The following is a 22,225-nucleotide window of genomic DNA, read 5'->3' on the forward strand; positions in this document are numbered from 1 at the left end:
GATCCACTCCCCAGAACCACCTAGTGGACATGCCAAAATCAACTGCCGGCTACGCCAGAACCACATGGCGAACACTCCAGAATCACCTGTCGGGCATGCCGGAACCACCTCTCAGAGGTGCCAGAACCAAATGCCGGAGACTCCAGAATCACCTGTCGGGCATGCCGGAACCAACTCTCAGACGTGCCAGAACCTCGTGCCGGACACGACAGAACCACCTGCTCGACTCGCCAAAACCACCTGCTGGAAACGCCAAAATTACCTTCCGGATACGCAAGAACCATTTGGTGAACACTTCGGAATCACCTGCCTGACTGGCTGAAACCACCTGCCGGTCACACCAACATCACCTGCCAGCTATGCCAGAACCACTTCGCGGAGGCTCCGGAATCACATGTCGGGCGTGCTGGACCCACCTCTCAGACTTGCCAGAACCATGTTCTGGAAACGCCGGTACCACCTGCCGAGTATGCCGGAACCAGCTGATCCACTCCCCAGAACCACCTAGTGGACACCCCAAAATCAACTGCCGGCTACGCCAGAACCACTCGGCAGACACTCCGGAATCACATGCCAGGCATTCCGCAACCACCTCTCAGAGGTGCCAGAACCAAATGCCGGACACTCCGGTATCACCTGCCGGGCAAGCCGGAACCACGTCTCAGAGTTGCCAGAACCAAATGCCGGACACTCCGGAATCACCTGCCTGGCATGACAGAACCATCTCTCAGACGTGCCAGATCCATGTTCCGGAGACGCTGATACCACCTGCAGAGCTCGCCGGAACCACCTGCTGGACACGCCAAAATCACCTGCCAGCTACGCCAGAACCACACGGCAGACACTCCGGAATCACCTGCCGGGCTCTCTGGAACCACCTGCCGGTCACGCCAACATCACCTTTCAGCTATGCCAGAACCACTTGGCGGACACCATGGAAACACCTGTCTGGCCGGCCGGAACCACCTCTCAGACGTGCCAGAACCTCGTGCCTGTCATGCCAGAACCACATGCCGGACAGACCGGAAACGCCTGCTGGATACACCACAACCACCGGCTCGACTCGCCGGAACCACCGCCAGACATGCAAAATGACCTGCCGGCTATGCCAGAACCACTTGGCGAACACTCCGGAATCACCTGTCGGGCCTGCCGGAACCACCGCTCAGACTTGCCAAAACCATGTTCCGGACACGCCGGTACCTCCTGCCGAGTATGCCGGAACCACCTGATCCACTCCCCAGAACCACCTGCTGGGTACGCCAGAATCACCTGCCGGCTACTCCAGGACCACTTGGCAGACACTCCGTAACCAACTGCCGGGCATGCCGGAACCACCTCTCAGAGGTGCCAGAACCGCATGCCGGACACTCCGGAATCACATGCCGGGCATGCAGGAACCACCTCACAGAGGTGCCAGAACGACATGCCGGACACTCCCGAATCACCTGCCGGGCATGCCGGAACCATCTCTCAGACGTGCCAGAACCATGTTCCGTACACGCTGGTACCACCTGCCGAGCTCGCCGGAACCACCTGCTGGACACGCCAAAATCACCTGCCAGCTATGCCAGAACCACACGGCAGACACTCCGGAATCACCTGCCGGGCTCTCTGGAACCACCTGCTGGTCACGCCAACATCACCTTTAAGCCACGCCAGAACCACTTGGCGGAAACTCTGGAAACACCTCTACGGCCGGCGGTAACCACCTCTCAGACGTGCCAGAAACATGTGCCTGAGATACCGGAACCACTACCCGAACAGACCGAAACCACCTGCCAGACCCGCCTGAACCCCCTGGCGAGCACGCCTGATCCACCTGCTCAACTAGCCGGAACCAACTTCCCGACACGCCAAAATCACCTGCCGGCTACGCCACAACCATTTGGTGAACTCTTCGGAATCACCTGCCGGGCTGGCTCCAGAACCACTCGGCAGACTCTCCGGAACCACCTGCCGGGCATGCCGGAACCACCTCTCAGACATGCCGGAACCACATGCCAATGACACCGGAAGCACCTGCCAAGCACGCCAGAACCACCTGCTCGACTCGCCAAAACCACCTGCTGGACACGCCAAAATCAACTGCCGGCAATGCCACAACCATTTGGTGAACTCTTCGGAATCACCTGCCGGGCTTGCTGGAACCACCTGCCGGTCACGCCAACATCACTTGCCAGCTATGCCAGAACCACTTGGCGGACACCATGGAAACACCCGTCGGGCCGGCCGGAACCACCTCTCAGACGTGCCAGAACCATGAGCCTGAGATGCCGGAACCACTCCCCGAACAGACCGAAACCACCTGCCAGACCCGCCTGAAGCCCCTGGCGAGCACGCCTGATCCACCTGCTCAACTAGCCGGAACCAACTTCCTGACACGCCAAAATCACCTGCCAGGTATACAAGAACCACTCGGTGGACACTCCGGAATCATCTGCCGGAGATGCCAGAACCAGCTCTCAGACACACCAGAACCACGTGCCAGAGACGCTGGAAGCACCTGCTGAGCATGCCTCAGCCACCTGCTCGACTGGCAAGATACACCTGTCAGACAGGCGTAAATCACCTACCGGGTACGCCAGAAACACTTGGCGGACGCTCCGGAATCACCTGTCGGGCGTGACGTAACCACATCTCAGACTTGCCAGAACCATGTTCTGGACACGCCGGTACCACCTGCCGAGTATGCGGGAACCAGCTGATCCACTCCCCAGAACCACCTAGTGGACATGCCAAAATCAACTGCCGGCTACGCCAGAACCACATGGCGAACACTCCGGAATCACCTGTCGGGCATGCCGGAACCACCTCTCAGAGGTGCCAGAACCAAATGCCGGAGACTCCAGAATCACCTGTCGGGCATGCCGGAACCAACTCTCAGACGTGCCAGAACCTCGTGCCGGACACGACAGAACCACCTGCTCGACTCGCCAAAACCACCTGCTGGAAACGCCAAAATTACCTTCCGGATACGCAAGAACCATTTGGTGAACACTTCGGAATCACCTGCCTGACTGGCTGAAACCACCTGCCGGTCACGCCAACATCACCTGCCAGCTATGCCAGAACCACTTCGCGGAGGCTCCGGAATCACCTGTCGGGCGTGCTGGAACCACCTCTCACACTTGCCAGAACCATGTTCTGGAAACGCCAGTACCACCTGCCGAGTATGCCGGAACCAGCTGATCCACTCCCCAGAACCACCTAGTGGACACCCCAAAATCAACTGCCGGCTACGCCAGAACCACTCGGCAGACACTCCGGAATCACATGCCAGGCATTCCGCAACCACCTCTCAGAGGTGCCAGAACCAAATGCCGGACACTCCGGTATCACCTGTCGGGCATGCCGGAACCACCTCTCAGAGGTGTCAGAACCACATGCCGGACACTCCGGAATCACCTGCCGGGCATGCCGGAACCACCTGCCGGACATGCCGGAACCACCGGCTCGACTCCCCGGAACCATTGCCGGACATGCAAAATCACCTGCCGGCTACGCCAGAACCACTTGGCGAACACTCCGGAATCACCTGTCGGGCATGCCGGAACCGCCTCTCAGAGTTGCCAGAACCATGTGCCTGAGATGCCGGAACCACACCCCGAACAGACCGAAACCACCTGCCAGACCTGCCTGAACCACCTGCCGAGCGCGCTGGAACCACCTACACGACTCGCTGGAACCATCTACCTGACACGCTAAAATCACCTGCCGGGTATGCCACAACCACTTGGTGGACACTCCGGAATCATCTGCCGGACATGCCAGAACCAGCTGTCAGACACACCAGAACCACGTGCCAGACACGCGGGAAGCACCAGCTGAGCATGCCTGAGCCACCTGCTCGACTCGCAAGATACACCTGTCGGACATGCCAAAATCACCTGCCGGGTACGCCAGAAACACTTGGCGGATGCTCCGGAATCAACAGCCGGGCGTGCCGGAACCACCTCTCAGACTTGCCAGAACCATGTTCTGGACACGCCGGTACCACCTGCCGAGTATTCCGGAACCAGCTGATCCACTCCCCAGAACCACCTAGTGGACACGCCAAAATCAACTGCCGGCTACGCCGGAACCACCGGCTCGACTCGCCGGAACAACCGCCGGACATGCAAAATGACCTGCCGGCTACGCCGGAACCACATGGCAAACACTCCGGAGTCACCTGTCGGGCATGCCGGAACCACCTCTCAGAGGTGCCAGAACCAAATGCCGGAGACTCCGGAATCACCTGTCGGGCATGCCGGAACCAACTCTCAGACGTGCCAGAACCTCGTGCCGGACACGACAGAACCACCTGCCAGAAAGACCGGAAACACCTGCTGGACACGCCAGAAACACTCGGCAGACACTCCGGAATCACATGCCAGGCATCCCGGAACCACGTCTCAGAGTTGCCAGAACCACATGGTGGACACTCCGGAATCACCTGCGGGGCATGCCGGAACCACCTGCCGGACATGCCGGAACCACTGTCTCGACTCGCCGGAACCAATGCCGGACATGCAAAATCACCTGCCGGCTACGCCAGAACCACTTGGCGAACACTCCGGAATCACCTTCCTGGCATGGCGGAGCCACCTCTCAGACATGCCGGAACCACATGCCAATGACACCGGAAGCACCTGCCGAGCACGCCAGAACCACCTGCTTGACTCGCCAAAACCACCTGATGGACACACCAAAATCACCTGCCGGCTACGCCAAACCATTTGGTGAACTCTTCGGAATCACCTGCCGGGCTGGCTGGAAACACCTGCCGGTCACGCCAACATCACCTGCCAGCTATGCCAGAACCACTTGGCGGACACCATGGAAACACCTGTCGGGCCGGCCGGAACCACCTCTCAGACGTGCCAGAACCATGTGCCTGAGATGCCGGAACCACTCCCCGAAAAGACCGAAACCACCTGCCAGACCCGCCTGAACCCCCTGGCGATCACGCCTGATCCACCTGCTCAACTAGCCGGAACCACCTTCCTGACACGCCAAAATCACCTGCCACGTATACCAGAACCACTTGGTGTAAACTCCGGAATCATCTGCCGGACATGCCAGAACCAGCTCTCAGACACACCAGAACCACGTGCCAGAGACGCCGGAAGCACCAGCTGAGCATGCCTGAGCCACCTGCACGACTCGCAAGAAACACCTGTCGGACATGCCAAAATCACCTGCCGGGTACGCCAGAAACACTGGGCGGACGCTCCGGAATCACCTGTCGGGCGTGCCGGAACCACCTCTCAGACATGCCGGAACCACATGCCAATGACACCGGAAGCACCTGCCGAGCACGCCAGAACCACCTGCTCGACAGGCCAAAACCACCTGCTGGAAACGCCAAAATTACCTTCCGGATACGCAACAACCATTTGGTGAACACTTCGGAATCACCTGCCTGACTGGCTGAAACCACCTGCCGGTCACGCCAACATCACCTGCCAGCTATGCCAGAACCACTTCGCGGAGGCTCCGGAATCACCTGTCGGGCGTGCTGGAACCACCTCTCAGACTTGCCAGAACCATGTTCTGGACACGACGGTACCACCTGCCGAGTATGCCGGAACCAGCTGATCCACTCCCCAGAACCACCTAGTGGACACCCCAAAATCAACTGCCGGCTACGCCAGAACCACTCGGCAGACACTCCGGAATCACATGCCAGGCATGCCGCAACCACCTCTAAGAGGTGCCAGAACCAAATGCCAGACACTCCGGTATCACCTGCCGGGCATGCCGGAACCACCTCTCTGAGGTGCCAGAACCACATGCCGAACACTCCGGAATCACCTGCCGGGCATGCCGGAACCACCTCCCGGACATGCCGGAACCACCGGCTCGACTCGCCGGAACCATTGCCGGACATGCAAAATCACCTCCCTCCTACGCCAGAACCACTAGGCGAACACTCCGGATTCACCTGCCGGGCATGGCGGAACCACCTCTCAGACATGCCGGAACCACATGCCAATGACACCGGAAGCACCTGCCGAGCACGCCAGAACCACCTGCTCGACTCGCCAAAACAACCTGCTGGACACGCCAAAATCACCTGCCGGCTACGCCACAACCATTTGGTGAACTCTTCGGAATCACCTGCCGGGCTGGCTGGAACCACCTGCCGGTCACGCAAACATCACCTGCCAGCTATGCCAGAACCTCTTGGCGGACACTCCGGAAACACCTGTCGGGACGGCCGGAACCACCTATCAGACGTGCCAGAACCATGTGCCTGAGATGCCGGAACCACTCCCCGAACAGACCGAAACCACCTGCCAGACCCGCCTGAACCCCCTGGCGAGCACGCCTGATCCACCTGCTCAACTAGCCGGAACCACCTTCATGACACGCCAAAATCACATGCCAGGTATACCAGAACCACTTGGTGGACACTCCGGAATCATCTGCCGTACATGCCAGAACCAGCTCTCAGACACACCAGAACCACGTGCCAGAGACGCCGGAAGCACCAGCTGAGCATGCCTCAGCCACCTGCTCGACTCGCAAGAAACACCTGTCGGACATGCCAAAATCACCTGCCGGGTACGCCAGAATCACTTGGCGGACGCTCCAGAATCACCTGTCGGGCATGCCGGAACCACCTCTCAGACTTGCCAGAACCATGTTCCGGACACACCGGTACCACCTGCCGAGTATGCCGGAACCACCTGATCCACTCCCCAGAACCACCTGCTGGACACGCCAGAATCACCTGCCAGCTACGCCAGAACCACCTGCTGGAGACCCCAAAATCACCAGCCGGCTACGCCAGAACCACACGGCTGACTCTCTGGAATCACCTGCCGGGCGGCCTGGAACCACCTGCTGGTCACGCCAACATCACCTGCCAGCTATGCCAGAACCACTTGGCGGACACCATGGAAACACCCGTCGGGCCGGCCGGAACCACCTCTCAGACGTGCCAGAACCATGAGCCTGAGATGCCGGAACCACTCCCCGAACAGACCGAAACCACCTGCCAGACCCGCCTGAACCCGTTGGCGAGCAGGCCTGATCCACCTGCTCAACTAGCCGGAACCACCTTCCTGACACGCCAAAATCACCTGCCAGGTATGCAAGAACCACTTGGTGGACACTCCGGAATCATCTGCCGGACATGCCAGAACCAGCTCTCAGACACACCAGAACCACGTGCCAGAGACGCCTGAAGCACCAGCTGAGCATGCCTGAGCCACCTGCTCGACTCGCAAGATACACCTGTCGAACAGGGGAAAATCACCTGCCGGGTATGCCAGAAACACTTGGCGGACGCTCCGGAATCACCTGTCAGGCGTTCCGGAACCACCTCTCAGAGTTGCCAGAACCATGTTCTGGACACGCCGGTACCACCTGCCGAGTATGCTGGAACCAGCTGATCCACTCCCCAGAACCACCTAGTGGACACGCCAAAATCAACTGCCGGCTACGCCACAACCGCTCGGCAGACACTCCGGAATCACAGGCCACGCATTCCGGAACCACCTCTCAGAGGTGCCAGAACCAAATGCCGGACACTCTGGGATCACCTGCCGGGCATGCCGGAACCACCTCTCAGAGGTGCCAGAACCACATGCCGGACACTCCGGAATCACCTGCAGGGCATGCTGTAACCACATGCTGGACATGCCGGAACCACCTGCCGGACATTCCGGAACCACCGGCTCGACTCGCCGGAACCATTGCCGGACATGCAAAATCACCTGCTGGCTACGCCAGAACCACTTGGCGAACACTCCGGTATCACCTGCCGGGCATGCCGGAACCACCTCTCAGAGGTGCGAGAACCACATGCCGGACACTCCGGAATCACCTGCCGGGCATGCCGGAACCACCTGCCGGACATGCCGGAACCACCGGTTCGACTCGCCGGAACCACTGCCGGACATGCAAAATGACCTGCCGGCTATGCCAGAACCTCTTGGGGAACACTCCGGAATCACCTGCCGGGCATGGCGGAACCACCTCTCAGACATGCCGGAACCACATGCCAATGACACTGGAAACACATAGCGAGCACGCCAGAACCACCTGCTCGACTCGCCAAAACCACCTGCTGGACACGCCAAAATCACCTTCCGGCTAGGCCACAACCATTTGGTGAACACTGCGGAATCACCTGCCGGGCTGGCTGGAACCACCTGCCGGTCATGCCAACATCACCTGCCAGCTATGCCAGAACCACTTGGAGGACACCATGGAAACACCTGTCGGGCCGGCCGGAAACACCTATCAGACATGCCAGAACCATGTGCCTGAGATGCCGGAACCACACCCCGAACAGACCGAAACCACCTGCCAGACCCGCCTGAACCACCTGCCGAGCACGCCGGAACCACCTACTCGACTCGCTCGAACCACCTACCTGACACGCTAAAATCACCTGCCGGGTATGCCACAACCACTTGGTGGACACTCCGGAATCATCTGCCGGACATGCCAGAACCAGCTCTCAGACACACCAGAACCACGTGTCAGACACGCCGGAAGCACCTGCTGAGCATGCCAGAGCCAAATGCTCGACTTGCAAGAAACACCTGCCAGACACGCCAAAATCACCTGCCGGGTACGCCAGAACCACGTGGCGGACACTCCGGAATCACCTGTCGGGCATGCCGGAACCAACTCTCAGACGTGCCAGAACCTCGTGCCGGTCACGCCAGAAGCACCTGCCGGACACGCCGGAACCACCGGCTCGACTTGCCGGAACCACCGCCGGACATGCAAAATGACCTGCCGGCTACGCCAGAACCACTTGGCGAACACTCCCGAATCACCTGTCGGGTGTGCTGGAACCACCCCTCAGACTTGCCAGAACCATGTTCTGGACACGCCGGTACCACCTGCCGAGTTGCCGGAACCACCTGGTCCACTCCCCAGAACCACCTAGTGGACACGCCAGAATCACCTGCCGACTACGCCAGAACCACTCGTCAGACACTCCGGAACCACCTGCCGGGCATGCCGGAACCACCTCTCAGAGGTGCCAGAACCACATGACGGAGACTCCAGTATCACCTGCCGGTCATGCCGGAACCACCTCGCAGAGGTGCCAGAACCACATGCCGGACACTCCGGAATCACCTGCCTGGCATGACGAAACCATCTCTCAGACGTGCCAGAACCATGTTCCGGACACGCTGGTACCACCTGCCGAGCTCGCCGGAACCACCTGCTGGACACGCCAAAATCACCTGCCAGCTACGCCAGAACCACATGGCAGACACTCCGGAATCACCTGCCGGGCTCTCTGGAACCACCTGCTGGTCACGCCAACATCACCTTTCAGCCACGCCAGAACCACTTGGCGGAAACTCTGGAAACACCTCTACGGCCGGCGGTAACCACCTCTCAGACGTGCCAGACACATGTGCCTGAGATCCCGGAACCACTACCCGAACAGACCGAAACCACCTGCCAGACCCGCCTGAAACCCATGGCGAGCACGCCTGATCCACCTGCTCAACTAGCCGGAACCAACTTCCTGACACGCCAAAATCACCTGCCGGCTACGCCACAACCATTTGGTGAACTCTTCGGAATCACCTGCCTGGCTGGCTCCAGAACCACTCGGCAGACTCTCCGGAACCACCTGCCGGGCATGCCGGAACCACCTCTCAGACATGCCGGAACCACATGCCAATGACACCGGAAGCACCTGCCAAGCACGCCAGAACCACCTGCTCGACTCGCCAAAACCACCTGCTGGACACGCCAAAATCACCTGCCGGCTACGCCACAACCATTTCGTGAACACTTCGGAATCACCTGCCGGGCTGGCTGGAACCACCTGCCGGTCACGCCAACATCTCCTGCCAGCTATGCCAGAACCACTTGGCGGACACCATGGAAACACCTGTCGGGCCGGCCGGAACCACCTATCAGACGTGCCAGAACCATGTGCCTGAGATGCCGGAACCACACCCCGAACAGACCGAAACCACCTGCCAGACCCGCCTGAACCAAATGCCGAGCACACCGGAACCACCTACTCGACTCGCTGGAACCACCTACCTGACACCCTAAAATCACCTGCCGGGTATGCCACAACCACTTGGTGGACACTCCGGAATCATCTGCCGGACATGCCAGAACCAGCTCTCAGACACACCAGAACCACGTGCCAGACACGCCGGAAGCGTCTGCTGAGCATGCCTGAGCCAAATGCTCGACTTGCAAGAAACACCTGCCAGACACGCCAAAATCACCTGCCGGGTACGCCACAACCACGTGGCGGACACTCCGGAATCACCTGTCGGGCATGCCGGAACCAACTCTCAGACGTGCCAGAACTTCGTGAGGGTCACGCCATAACCACCTGCTGGACAGACCGGAAACACCTGCTGGACACGCCGGAACCACCGGCTCGACTCGCCGGAACCACCGCCGGACATGCAAAATGACCTGCCGGCTACGCCAGAACCACTTGGCGAACACTCCGGAATCACCTGTCGGGCATGCCGGAACCACCTCTCAGACTTGCCAGAACCATGTTCCGGACACGCCAGTACCACCTGCCGAGTATGCCCGACCCACCTGATCCACTCCCCAGAACCACCAGCTGGATACGCCAGAATCACCTGCCGGCTACTCCAGAACCACTCGGCAGACACTCCGTAAACAACTGCCGGGAATGCCGGAACCATCTCTCAGACGTGCCAGAACAATGTTCCGGACATGCCGGAACCACCTGCCGAGCTCGCCGGAACCACCTGCTGGACACGCCAAAATCACCTGCCGGCTACGCCAGAACCACTTGGCAGACACTCCGGAATCACATGCCAGACATTCCGGAACCACCTCTCAGAGGTGCCAGAACCAAATGCCGGACACTCCGGTATCACCTGCCGGGCATCCCGGAACCACCTCTCAGAGGTGCCACAACCACATGCCGGACACTCTGGAATCACCTGCCGGGCATGCCGGAACCACCTGCCGGACATGCCGGAACCACCGGCTCAACTCCAGGGAACCATTGCCGGACATGCAAAATCACCTGCCGGCTACGCCAGAACCACTTGGCGAACACTCCGGAATCACCTGCCGGCATGGCGTAACCACATCTCAGACATGCCGGAACCACATGCCAATTACACCGGAAGCACCTGTCGAGCAAGCCAGAACCACCTGCTCGACTTGCCAAAACCACCTGCTGGACATGCCAAAATCGTCTGCCGGCTACGCCACAACCATTTGGTGAACTCTTCGGAATCACCTGCCGGGCTTGCTGGAACCACATGCCGGTCACGCCAACATCACCTGCCAGCTATGCCAGAACCACTTGGCGGACACCATGGAAACACCCGTCGGGCCGGCCGGAACCACCTCTCAGACGTGCCAGAACCATGAGCCTGAGATGCCGGAACCACTCCCCGAACAGACCGAAACCACCTGCCAGACCCGCCTGAACCCCCTGGTGAGCACGCCTGATCCACCTGCTCAACTAGCCGGAACCAACTTCCTGACACGCCAAAATCACCTGCCAGGTATACAAGAACCACTTGGGGGACACTCCAGAATCATCTGCCGGAGATGCCAGAACCAGCTCTCAGACACACCAGAACCACGTGCCAGAGACGCCGGAAGCACCTGCTGAGCATGCCTCAGCCACCTGCTCGACTGGCAAGATACACCTGTCAGACAGGTGTAAATCACCCACTGGGTACGCCAGAAACACTTGGCGGACGCTCCGGAATCACCTGTCGGGCGTGCCGGAACCACCTCTCAGACTTGCCAGAACCATGTTCTGGACACGCCGGTACCACCTGCCGAGTATGCCGGAACCAGCTGATCCACTCCCCAGAACCACCTAGTGGACACGCCAAAATCAACTGCTGGCTACGCCAGAACCACTCGGCAGACACTCCGGAATCACAGGCCAGGCATTCCGGAACCACCTCTCAGAGGTGCCAGAACCAAATGTCGGAGACTCCGGTATCACCTGCCGGGCATGCCGGAACCACCTCTCAGAGGTGCCAGAACCACATGCCGGACACTCCGGAATCACCTGCAGGGCATGCTGGAACCACATGCTGGACATGCCGGAACCACCTGCCGGACATTCCGGAACCACCTGCCGGACATTCCGGAACCACCGGCTCGACTCGCTGGAACCATTGCCGGACATGCAAAATCAGCTGCCGGCTACGCCAGAACCACTTGGCGAACACTCCGGTATCACCTGCCGGGCATGCCGGAACCACCTCTCAGAGGTGCCAGAACCACATGCCGGACACTCCGGAATCACCTTCCGGGCATGCCGGAACCACCTGCCGGACATGCCGGAACCACCGGCTTGACTCGCCGGAACCATTGCCGGACATGCAAAATCACCTGCCGGCTACGACAGAACCACTTGGCGAACACTCCGGAATCACCTGCCGGGCATGGCGGAACCACCTCTAAGACATGCCGGAAGCACATCCCAATGACACCGGAAGCACCTGCCGAGCAAGCCAGAACCACCTGCTCGACTCGCCAAAACCACCTGCTGGACACGCCAAAATCACCTGCCGGCTACGCCACAACCATTTGGTGAACGCTTCGGAATCACCTGCCGGGCTGGCTGGAACCACCTGCCGGTCACGCCAACATCACCTGCCAGCTATGCCAGAACCACTTGGCGGACACCATGGAAACACCTGTCGGGCCGGTCGGAACCAACTATCAGACGTGCCAGAACCATGTGCCTGAGATGCTGGAACCACACCCCGAACAGAACGAAACCACCTGCCAGACCGGCCTGAACCACCTGCCGAGAACGCTGGAACCGCCTACTCGACTCGCCGGAACCACCTACCTGACACGCTATAATCACCTGCCGGGTGTGCCACAACCACTTGGTGGACACTCCGGAATCATCTGCCAGACATGCCAGAACCAGCTCTCAGACTCACCAGAACAACGTGCCAGACACGCCGGAAGCACCTGCTGAGCATGCCTGAGCCAAATGCTCGACTTGCAAGAAACACCTGCCTGACACGCCAAAATCACCTGCCGGGTACGCCAGAACCACGTGGCGGACACTCCAGAATCACCTGTCGGGCATGCCGGAACCAACTCTCAGACATGCCAGAACCTCGTGCCAGTCACGCCAGAACCACCTGCCAGACAGACCGGAAACACCTGCTGGATACGCCGCAACCACCGGCTCGACTCGCCGGAACCACCGCCGGACATGCAAAATGACCTGCCGGCTATGCCAGAACCACTTGGCGAACACTCCGGAATCACCTGTCGGGCCTGCCCGAACCACCTCTCAGACTTGCCAAAACCATGTTCCGGACACGCCGGTACCACCTGCCGAGTATGCCGGAACCAACGGATCCACTCCCCAGAACCACCTGCTGGATACGCCAGAATCACCTGCCGGCTACTCCAGAACCACTTGGCAGACACTCCGTAACCAACTGCCGGGCATGCCGGAACCACCTCTCAGAGGTGCCAGAACCGCATGCCGGACACTCCGGAATCACCTGCCGGGCATGCCGGAACCACCTCTCAGAGGTGCCAGAACCACATGCCGGACACTCCCGAATCACCTGCCGGGCATGCCGGAACCATCTGTCAGACGTTCCAGAACCATGTGCCTGAGATGCCGGAACCACACCCCGAACAGACGAAACCACCTGCCAGACCCGCCTGAACCATCTTCCGAGCACGCCGGAACCACCTACTCGACTCGCTGGAAGCACCTACCTGACACGCTAAAATCACCTGCCGGGTATGCCACAACCACTTGGTGGACACTCCGGAATCATCTGCCGGACATGCCAGAACCAGCTCTCAGACACACCAGAACGACGTGCCAGACACGCCGGAAGCACCTGCTGAGAATGCCGGAGCCAAATGCTCGACTTGCAAGAAGCACCTGCCAGAAACGCCAAAATCACCTGCCGGGTACGCCAGAACCATGTTGCGGACACTCCGGAATCACCTGTCGGGCATGCCGGAACCAACTCTCAGACGTGCCAGAACCTCGTGCCGGTCACGCCAGAACCACCTGCCGGACAGACCGGAAACACTTGCTGGACACGCCGGAACCACCGGCTCGACTCGCCGGAACCACCGCCGGACATGCAAAATGACCTGCCGGCTACGCCAGAACCACTTGGCGAACACTCCGGAATCACCTGTCGGGCATGCCGGAACCACCTCTCAGACTTGCCAGAACCAAGTTCCAGACACGCCGGTACCACCTGCCGAGTATGCCGGAACCACCTGATCCACTCCCCAAAACCACCTGCTGGATACGCCAGAATCACCTGCCGGCTACGCCAGAACCACTCGGCAGACACTCCATAAGCAACTGCCGGGCATGCCAGAACCACCTCTCAGAGGTGCCAGAACCACATGACGGACACTCCGGAATCACCTGCCGGGCATGCCGGAACCATCTCTCAGACGTGCCAGAACCATGTCCCGGACATGCCGGAACCACCTGCCGAGCTCGCCGGAACCACCTGCTGGACACGCCAAAATCACCTGCCGGCTACGCCAGAACCACTCGGCAGACACTCCGGAATCACATGCCGGGCATTCCGGAACCACCTCTCACAGGTGCCAGAACCAAATGCTGGACACTCCGGAATCACCTGCCGAGCATGCCGGAACCACCTGCTGGACATGCCAGAACCACCTGCTCGACTAGCCGTAACCATTGCCGGACATGCAAAATCACCTGCCGGCTACGCCAGAACCACTTGGCGAACACTCCGGAATCACCTGCCGGGCATGGCGGAACCACCTCTCAGACATGCCGGAACCACATGCCAATGACACCGGAAGCACCTGCCAACCACGCCAGAACCACCTGCTCGACTCGCCAAAACCACCTGCTGGACACGCCAAAATCACCTGCCGGCTACGCCACAACCATTTGGTGAACTCTTCGGAATCACCTGCCGGGCTTGCTGGAACCACCTGCCGGTCACGCCAATATCACCTGCCAGCTATGCCAGAACCACTTGGCGGACACCATGGAATCACCTGTTGGGCATGCCGGAACTGCCTCTCAGACTTGCCAGAACCATGTTCCTTACACGCCGGTACCACCTGCCGAGTATGCCGGAACCAACTGATCCACTCCCCAGAACCACCTGCTGGACACGCCAGAATCACCTGCTGACTACGCCAGAACCACTCGGCAGACACTCCGGAACCACCTGCCGGGCATGCCGGAACCATCTCTCAGACGTGCCAGAACCATGTTCCGGACACGCTGGTACCACCTGCCGAGCTCGCCGGAACCACCTGCTGGACACGCCAAAATCACCTGCCAGCTACGCCAGAACCACACGGCAGACACTCCGGAATCACCTGCCGGGCTGGCTGGAACCACCTGCCGGTCACGCCAATATCACCTGCCAGCTGTGCCAGAACCACTTGGCGGACACCATGGAAACACCTGTCGGGCCGGCCGGAACCACCTCTCAGACGTGCCAGAACCATGAGCCTGAAATGGCGGAACCACTCCCCGAACAGACCGAAACCACCTGCCAGACCCGCCTGAAGCCCCTGGCAAGCACACCTGATCCACCTGCTCAACTAGCCGGAACCAACTTCCTGACACGCCAAAATCACATGCCAGGTATACCAGAACCACTTGGTGGACACTCCGGAATCATCTGCCGCACATGCCAGAACCAGCTCTCAGACACACCAGAACCACGTGCCAGAGACGCCGGAAGCACCAGCTGAGCATGCCTGAGCCACCTGCTCGACTCGCAAGATACACCTGTCGGACATGCCAAAATCACCTGCCGGGTACGCCAGAAACACTGGGCGGACGCTCCGGAATCACCTGTCAGGCGTGCCGGAACCACCTCTCAGACTTGCCAGAACCATGTTCTGGACACGCCGGTACCACCTGCCGAGTATGCCGGAACCAGCTGATCCACTCCCCAGAACCACCTAGTGGACACGCCAAAATCACCTGCCGGCTACGCCAGAACCACTTGGCGGACACTCCGGAATCACCTGTTGGGCCGGCCACAACCACCTCTCAGACGTGCCAGAACCAGGTGCCTGAGATGCCGGAACCACTCCCCGAACAGAACGAAACCACGTGCCAGACCCGCCTGAACCCCCTGGCGAGCACGCCTGATCCACCTGCTCAACTAGCCGGAACCACCTTCCTGACACCCCAAAATCGCCTGCCAGGTATACCAGAACCACTTGGTGGACACTCCGGAATCATCTGCTGGACATGCCAGAACCAGCTCTCAGACACACCAGAACCACGTGCCAGAGACGCCGGAAGCACCAGCTGAGCATGCCTGAGCCACCTGCTCGACTTGCAAGAAACACCTGTCGGACATGCCAAAATCATCTACCGGGTATGCCAGAAACACTTGGCGGACGCTCCGGAATCACATGTCGGGCATGCCGGAACCGGCTCTCACACTTGCCAGAACCATGTTCCTTACACGCCGGTACCACCTGCCGAGTATGCCGGAACCAACTGATCCACTCCCCAGAACCACCTGCTGGACGCGCCAGAATCACCTGCCGGCTACGCCACAACCATTTGGTGAACTCTTCGGAATCACCTGCCGGGCTTGCTGGAACCACCTGCCGGTCACGCCAATATCACCTGCCAGCTATGCCAGAACCACTTGGCGGACACCATGGAATCACCTGTTGGGCATGCCGGAACTGCCTCTCAGACTTGCCAGAACCATGTTCCTTACACGCCGGTACCACCTGCCGAGTATGCCGGAACCAACTGATCCACTCCCCAGAACCACCTGCTGGACACGCCAGAATCACCTGCTGACTACGCCAGAACCACTCGGCAGACACTCCGGAACCACCTGCCGGGCATGCCGGAACCATCTCTCAGACGTGCCAGAACCATGTTCCGGACACGCTGGTACCACCTGCCGAGCTCGCCGGAACCACCTGCTGGACACGCCAAAATCACCTGCCAGCTACGCCAGAACCACACGGCAGACACTCCGGAATCACCTGCCGGGCTGGCTGGAACCACCTGCCGGTCACGCCAATATCACCTGCCAGCTGTGCCAGAACCACTTGGCGGACACCATGGAAACACCTGTCGGGCCGGCCGGAACCACCTCTCAGACGTGCCAGAACCATGAGCCTGAAATGGCGGAACCACTCCCCGAACAGACCGAAACCACCTGCCAGACCCGCCTGAAGCCCCTGGCAAGCACACCTGATCCACCTGCTCAACTAGCCGGAACCAACTTCCTGACACGCCAAAATCACATGCCAGGTATACCAGAACCACTTGGTGGACACTCCGGAATCATCTGCCGCACATGCCAGAACCAGCTCTCAGACACACCAGAACCACGTGCCAGAGACGCCGGAAGCACCAGCTGAGCATGCCTGAGCCACCTGCTCGACTCGCAAGATACACCTGTCGGACATGCCAAAATCACCTGCCGGGTACGCCAGAAACACTGGGCGGACGCTCCGGAATCACCTGTCAGGCGTGCCGGAACCACCTCTCAGACTTGCCAGAACCATGTTCTGGACACGCCGGTACCACCTGCCGAGTATGCCGGAACCAGCTGATCCACTCCCCAGAACCACCTAGTGGACACGCCAAAATCACCTGCCGGCTACGCCAGAACCACTTGGCGGACACTCCGGAATCACCTGTTGGGCCGGCCACAACCACCTCTCAGACGTGCCAGAACCAGGTGCCTGAGATGCCGGAACCACTCCCCGAACAGAACGAAACCACGTGCCAGACCCGCCTGAACCCCCTGGCGAGCACGCCTGATCCACCTGCTCAACTAGCCGGAACCACCTTCCTGACACCCCAAAATCGCCTGCCAGGTATACCAGAACCACTTGGTGGACACTCCGGAATCATCTGCTGGACATGCCAGAACCAGCTCTCAGACACACCAGAACCACGTGCCAGAGACGCCGGAAGCACCAGCTGAGCATGCCTGAGCCACCTGCTCGACTTGCAAGAAACACCTGTCGGACATGCCAAAATCATCTACCGGGTATGCCAGAAACACTTGGCGGACGCTCCGGAATCACATGTCGGGCATGCCGGAACCGGCTCTCACACTTGCCAGAACCATGTTCCTTACACGCCGGTACCACCTGCCGAGTATGCCGGAACCAACTGATCCACTCCCCAGAACCACCTGCTGGACGCGCCAGAATCACCTGCCGGCTACGCCAGAACCACTCGGCAGACACTCCGGAACCACCTGCCGGGCATGCCGGAACCACCTCTCAGAGGTGCCAGAACCACATGCCGGACACTCCGGAATCACCTGCCGGGCATGCCAGAACCATCTCACAGAGGTGCCAGAACCATGTTCCGGACACGCCGGTACCACCTGCCGAGCTCGCCGGAACCACCTGCTGGACACGCCAAAATCACGTGCCGGCTACGCCAGAACCACTCGGCAGAAACTCCGGAATCACCTGCCGGGCTGGCTGGAACCACCTGCCGGTCACGCCAACATCACCTTTCAGCTACGCCAGAACCACTCGGCAGACACTCGGGAATCACATGCCACGCATTACGGAACCACCTCTCAGAGGTGCCATAACGAAATGCCGGACACTCCGGTATCACCTGCCGGGCATGCCGGAACCACCTGCTGGACATGCCGGAACCACCGGCTCGACTCGCCGGAACCATTGCCGGACATGCAAAATCACCTGCCGGCTACGCCAGAACCACTTGGCGAACACTCCGGAATCACCTGCCGGGCATGGCGGAACCACCTCTCAGACATGCCGGAACCACATGCCAATGACACCAGAAGCACCTGCGCAGCACGCCAGAACCACCAGCTCGACTCGCCAAAACCACCTGCTGGACACGCCAAAATCACCTGCCGGCTATGCCAGAACGACTCGGCAGACACTCCGGAAACACCTGCCGGGCATGCCGGAACCACCTCTCAGACATGCCAGAACCACGTGCCAATGACCCCGGAAGCACCTGCCGAGCACGCCGGAACCACCTGCTCGACTCGCCAGAACCACCTGCCGGACACGCCAAAATCACCTGCCGGCTACGCCACAACCACTCGGCAGACACTCCGGTATCAGCTGCCGGGCATGCCGGAACCACCTCTCAGAGGTGCCAGAACCACATGCCGGAGAGACTGGCAGCAACTGCCGAACTCGCCGGAAACACCTGCTGGACATGCCGGAACCACCTGCCTGACAGTCCAAAATCATATGCCGGCTATGCCAAAACCACTTCGTGGACACTCCAGAATCACCTGGAGGGCATGCCGGAACCACGTCATGGACAGACTGCAAACACCTGCCGGACACGCCGGAACCACCTGCTCGACTCGCCAGAACCACCTGCCGGACACGCCAAAATCACCTGCCGGCTACGCCAGAACCACTCGGCAGAGACTCCGGAACCACCTCAAGGACAGACCGGAATCACCTGCCGGACACGCCGGGACCACCTGCTTGACTCGCCAGAACCACCTGCCGGACACGCCAAAATCACCTGCCGGCTACGCCACAACCAGTTGGTGAACACTTCGGAATCAACTGCCGGGCTTGCTGGAAGTGCCTGCCGGTCACGCCAATATCACCTGCCAGCTACGCCAGAACCGCTTGGCGGACACTCCGGAAACACCTGTCGGGCCTGCCAGAACCACATCTCAGACGTGCCAGAACCATGTGCCCGAGATGCCGGAACCACACCCCGAACAGACTGAAACCACCTGCCAGACCCGCCTGAACCACCTGCCGAGCACACTGGAACCACCTGCTCGACTCGCCGGAACCACCTACCTGACACGCAAAAACCACCGGCCGGGTATGCCAGAACCACTTGGTGGTCACTCCGGAATCATCTGCCAGACATGCCAGAAGCAGCTCTCAGACACACCAGAACAACCTGCCGGAGACGCCAGAAGCACCTGCTGAGCATGCCTGAGCCACCTGCTCGACTCGCAAGAAACACCTGCCAGACACGCCAAAATCACCTGCCTGCTACACCAGAAGCACTTGGCAGACAAGCCGGAATCACGTGAAGGGCATGCCGTCACAATCTCTCAGACGTGCCAGAACCTCGTGCCGGACACCCCAGAACACCCTGCCGGACAGACCGGAACCACCTGCCGGACACGCCGGAACCACCGGCGCGACTCGCCGGAACCACCCCCGGACATGCAAGATCACCTGCCGGCTACGCCAGAAACACTTGGCGAACACACCGGAATCACCTGCCGGGCATGTCGGAAGCACCTCTCAGACATGTCAGAACCACGTGCCAAGGACACCGGAAGCACCTGCCGAGCACGCCGGAACCACCTGCTCGACTCGCCAGAACCACCTGCCGCACACGCCAAAATCACCTGCCAGGTATGCCAGAACCACTTTGTGGACACTCCGAAATCATCTGCCGGACATGCCAGAACCAGCTCTCAGACACACCAGAACCACGTGCCGGACACGCCGGAAGCACCTGCTGAGCATGCCTGAGCCACCTGCTCGACTCGCAAGAAACACCTGCCGGACACGCCAAAATCACCTGCCGAGTACGCCAGAACCACTTGGCGGACACTCCGGAATCACAGGTCGGGCATGCCGGAACCACCTCTCAGACTTGCCAGAACCATGTTCCGGACACGCCGGTACCACCTGCCGAGTATGCCGGAACCACCTGATCCACTCCCGAGGACCACCTGCTGGACACGCCAAAATCACCTGCTGGCTACGCCAGAACCACTCGGCAGACACTCCGGAATAAGCTGCCGGGCATGCCGGAACCACCTCTCAGACATGCCAGAAGGACGTGTCGGACACGCCGGAAACACCTACCGGACAGACCGGAACCACCTGCCAGACATCCCGGAACCACCTGCCGAGCACGCCGGAGCCGCCTGCTCGATAGGCCGGAACCACCTGCCAGACAGGCCAAAATCAACAGCTGGCTATGCTAGAACCACCTGGCGGACAGTCCAAAATCACCTGCCTGGCATGCAGGAACCACCTCTCACACGTAACAGAACCACGTTCCGGACACGCTGGAACCACATCCTGGACAGACTGGAGCCACCTGCCGAGCTCGCCGGAACCACCTGCTCGACTGGCAGGACAATCGTGCCGGACACGCCAAAACGATCTGCCGGCTACAGCAGAACCACTTAACCGACACTCCAGAATCTCCTGCCTGTCATGCCAGAACCACCTGCCGAGCACGCCAGAGCCACCTGCTCCCCTTGCCGGAACCACCTGCCAGACAGGCCAAAATCAACAGCTGGCTGTGCGAGAACCACCTGGGGGAAAGTCCGGAATCACCTGCCAGCCATGTCGGAACCACCTCTCAGACGTACCAGAACCACGTGCCGGACAATCTGGAAACACGTACTGGACAGACTGGAACCACCTGCCGGCCACGCCTGAACCACCTGCCGAGCACGACGGAACCACCTGCCGGACACGCCAAAATCTCCTGCCGACTATGCCAGAACCACTTGGCGAACACTCCGGAATCACTTGCCGGGCATGCAGGAACCACCTCTCAGACATGCCAGAACCCCGTGCCAATGACCCCGGAAGCACCAGCCGAGCACGCCGGAACCACCTGCTCGACTCGCCAGAACCACCTGCCGATCACGCAAAAATCACCTGCCGGCTACGCCACAACCAGTTGGTGAACACTTTGGCATCACCTGCCAGGCTTGCTGGAACCACCTGCCAGTCATGCCAAAATCACCTGCCAACTACGCCAGAACCGCTTGGCGGACACTGCGGAAACACCTGTCGGGCCGGCTGGAACCACATCTCAGACGTGCCAGAAACGTGTTCATGAGATGCTGGAACCACACCCCGAACAGACGGATACCACCTGCCAGAACCGCCTGAACCACCTGCTGAGCACGCCGGAACCACCTGCTCGACTCACCGGTACCACCTCCCTGACATGCCAAAATCACCAGCCGGGTATGCCAGAACCACTTGGCGGACACTCCGGAATCATCTGCCGGACATGCCGGAACCAGCTCTCAGAGGTGCCAGAACCACATGCCGGAGAGACTGGAAGCAACTGCCGAACTCGCCGGAAACACCTGCTGGACATGCCGGAACCACCTGCCTGACAGTCCAAAATCATATGCCGGCTATGCCAAAACCACTTGGTGGACACTCCAGAATCACCTGGAGGGCATGCCGGAACCACGTCATGGACAGACTGCAAACACCTGCCGGACACGCCGGAACCACCTGCTCGACACGCCGGAAC

This window comes from Equus caballus, chromosome 24 (assembly GCF_041296265.1).
Source record: "Equus caballus isolate H_3958 breed thoroughbred chromosome 24, TB-T2T, whole genome shotgun sequence".
Lineage (NCBI taxonomy): Eukaryota > Metazoa > Chordata > Mammalia > Perissodactyla > Equidae > Equus > Equus caballus.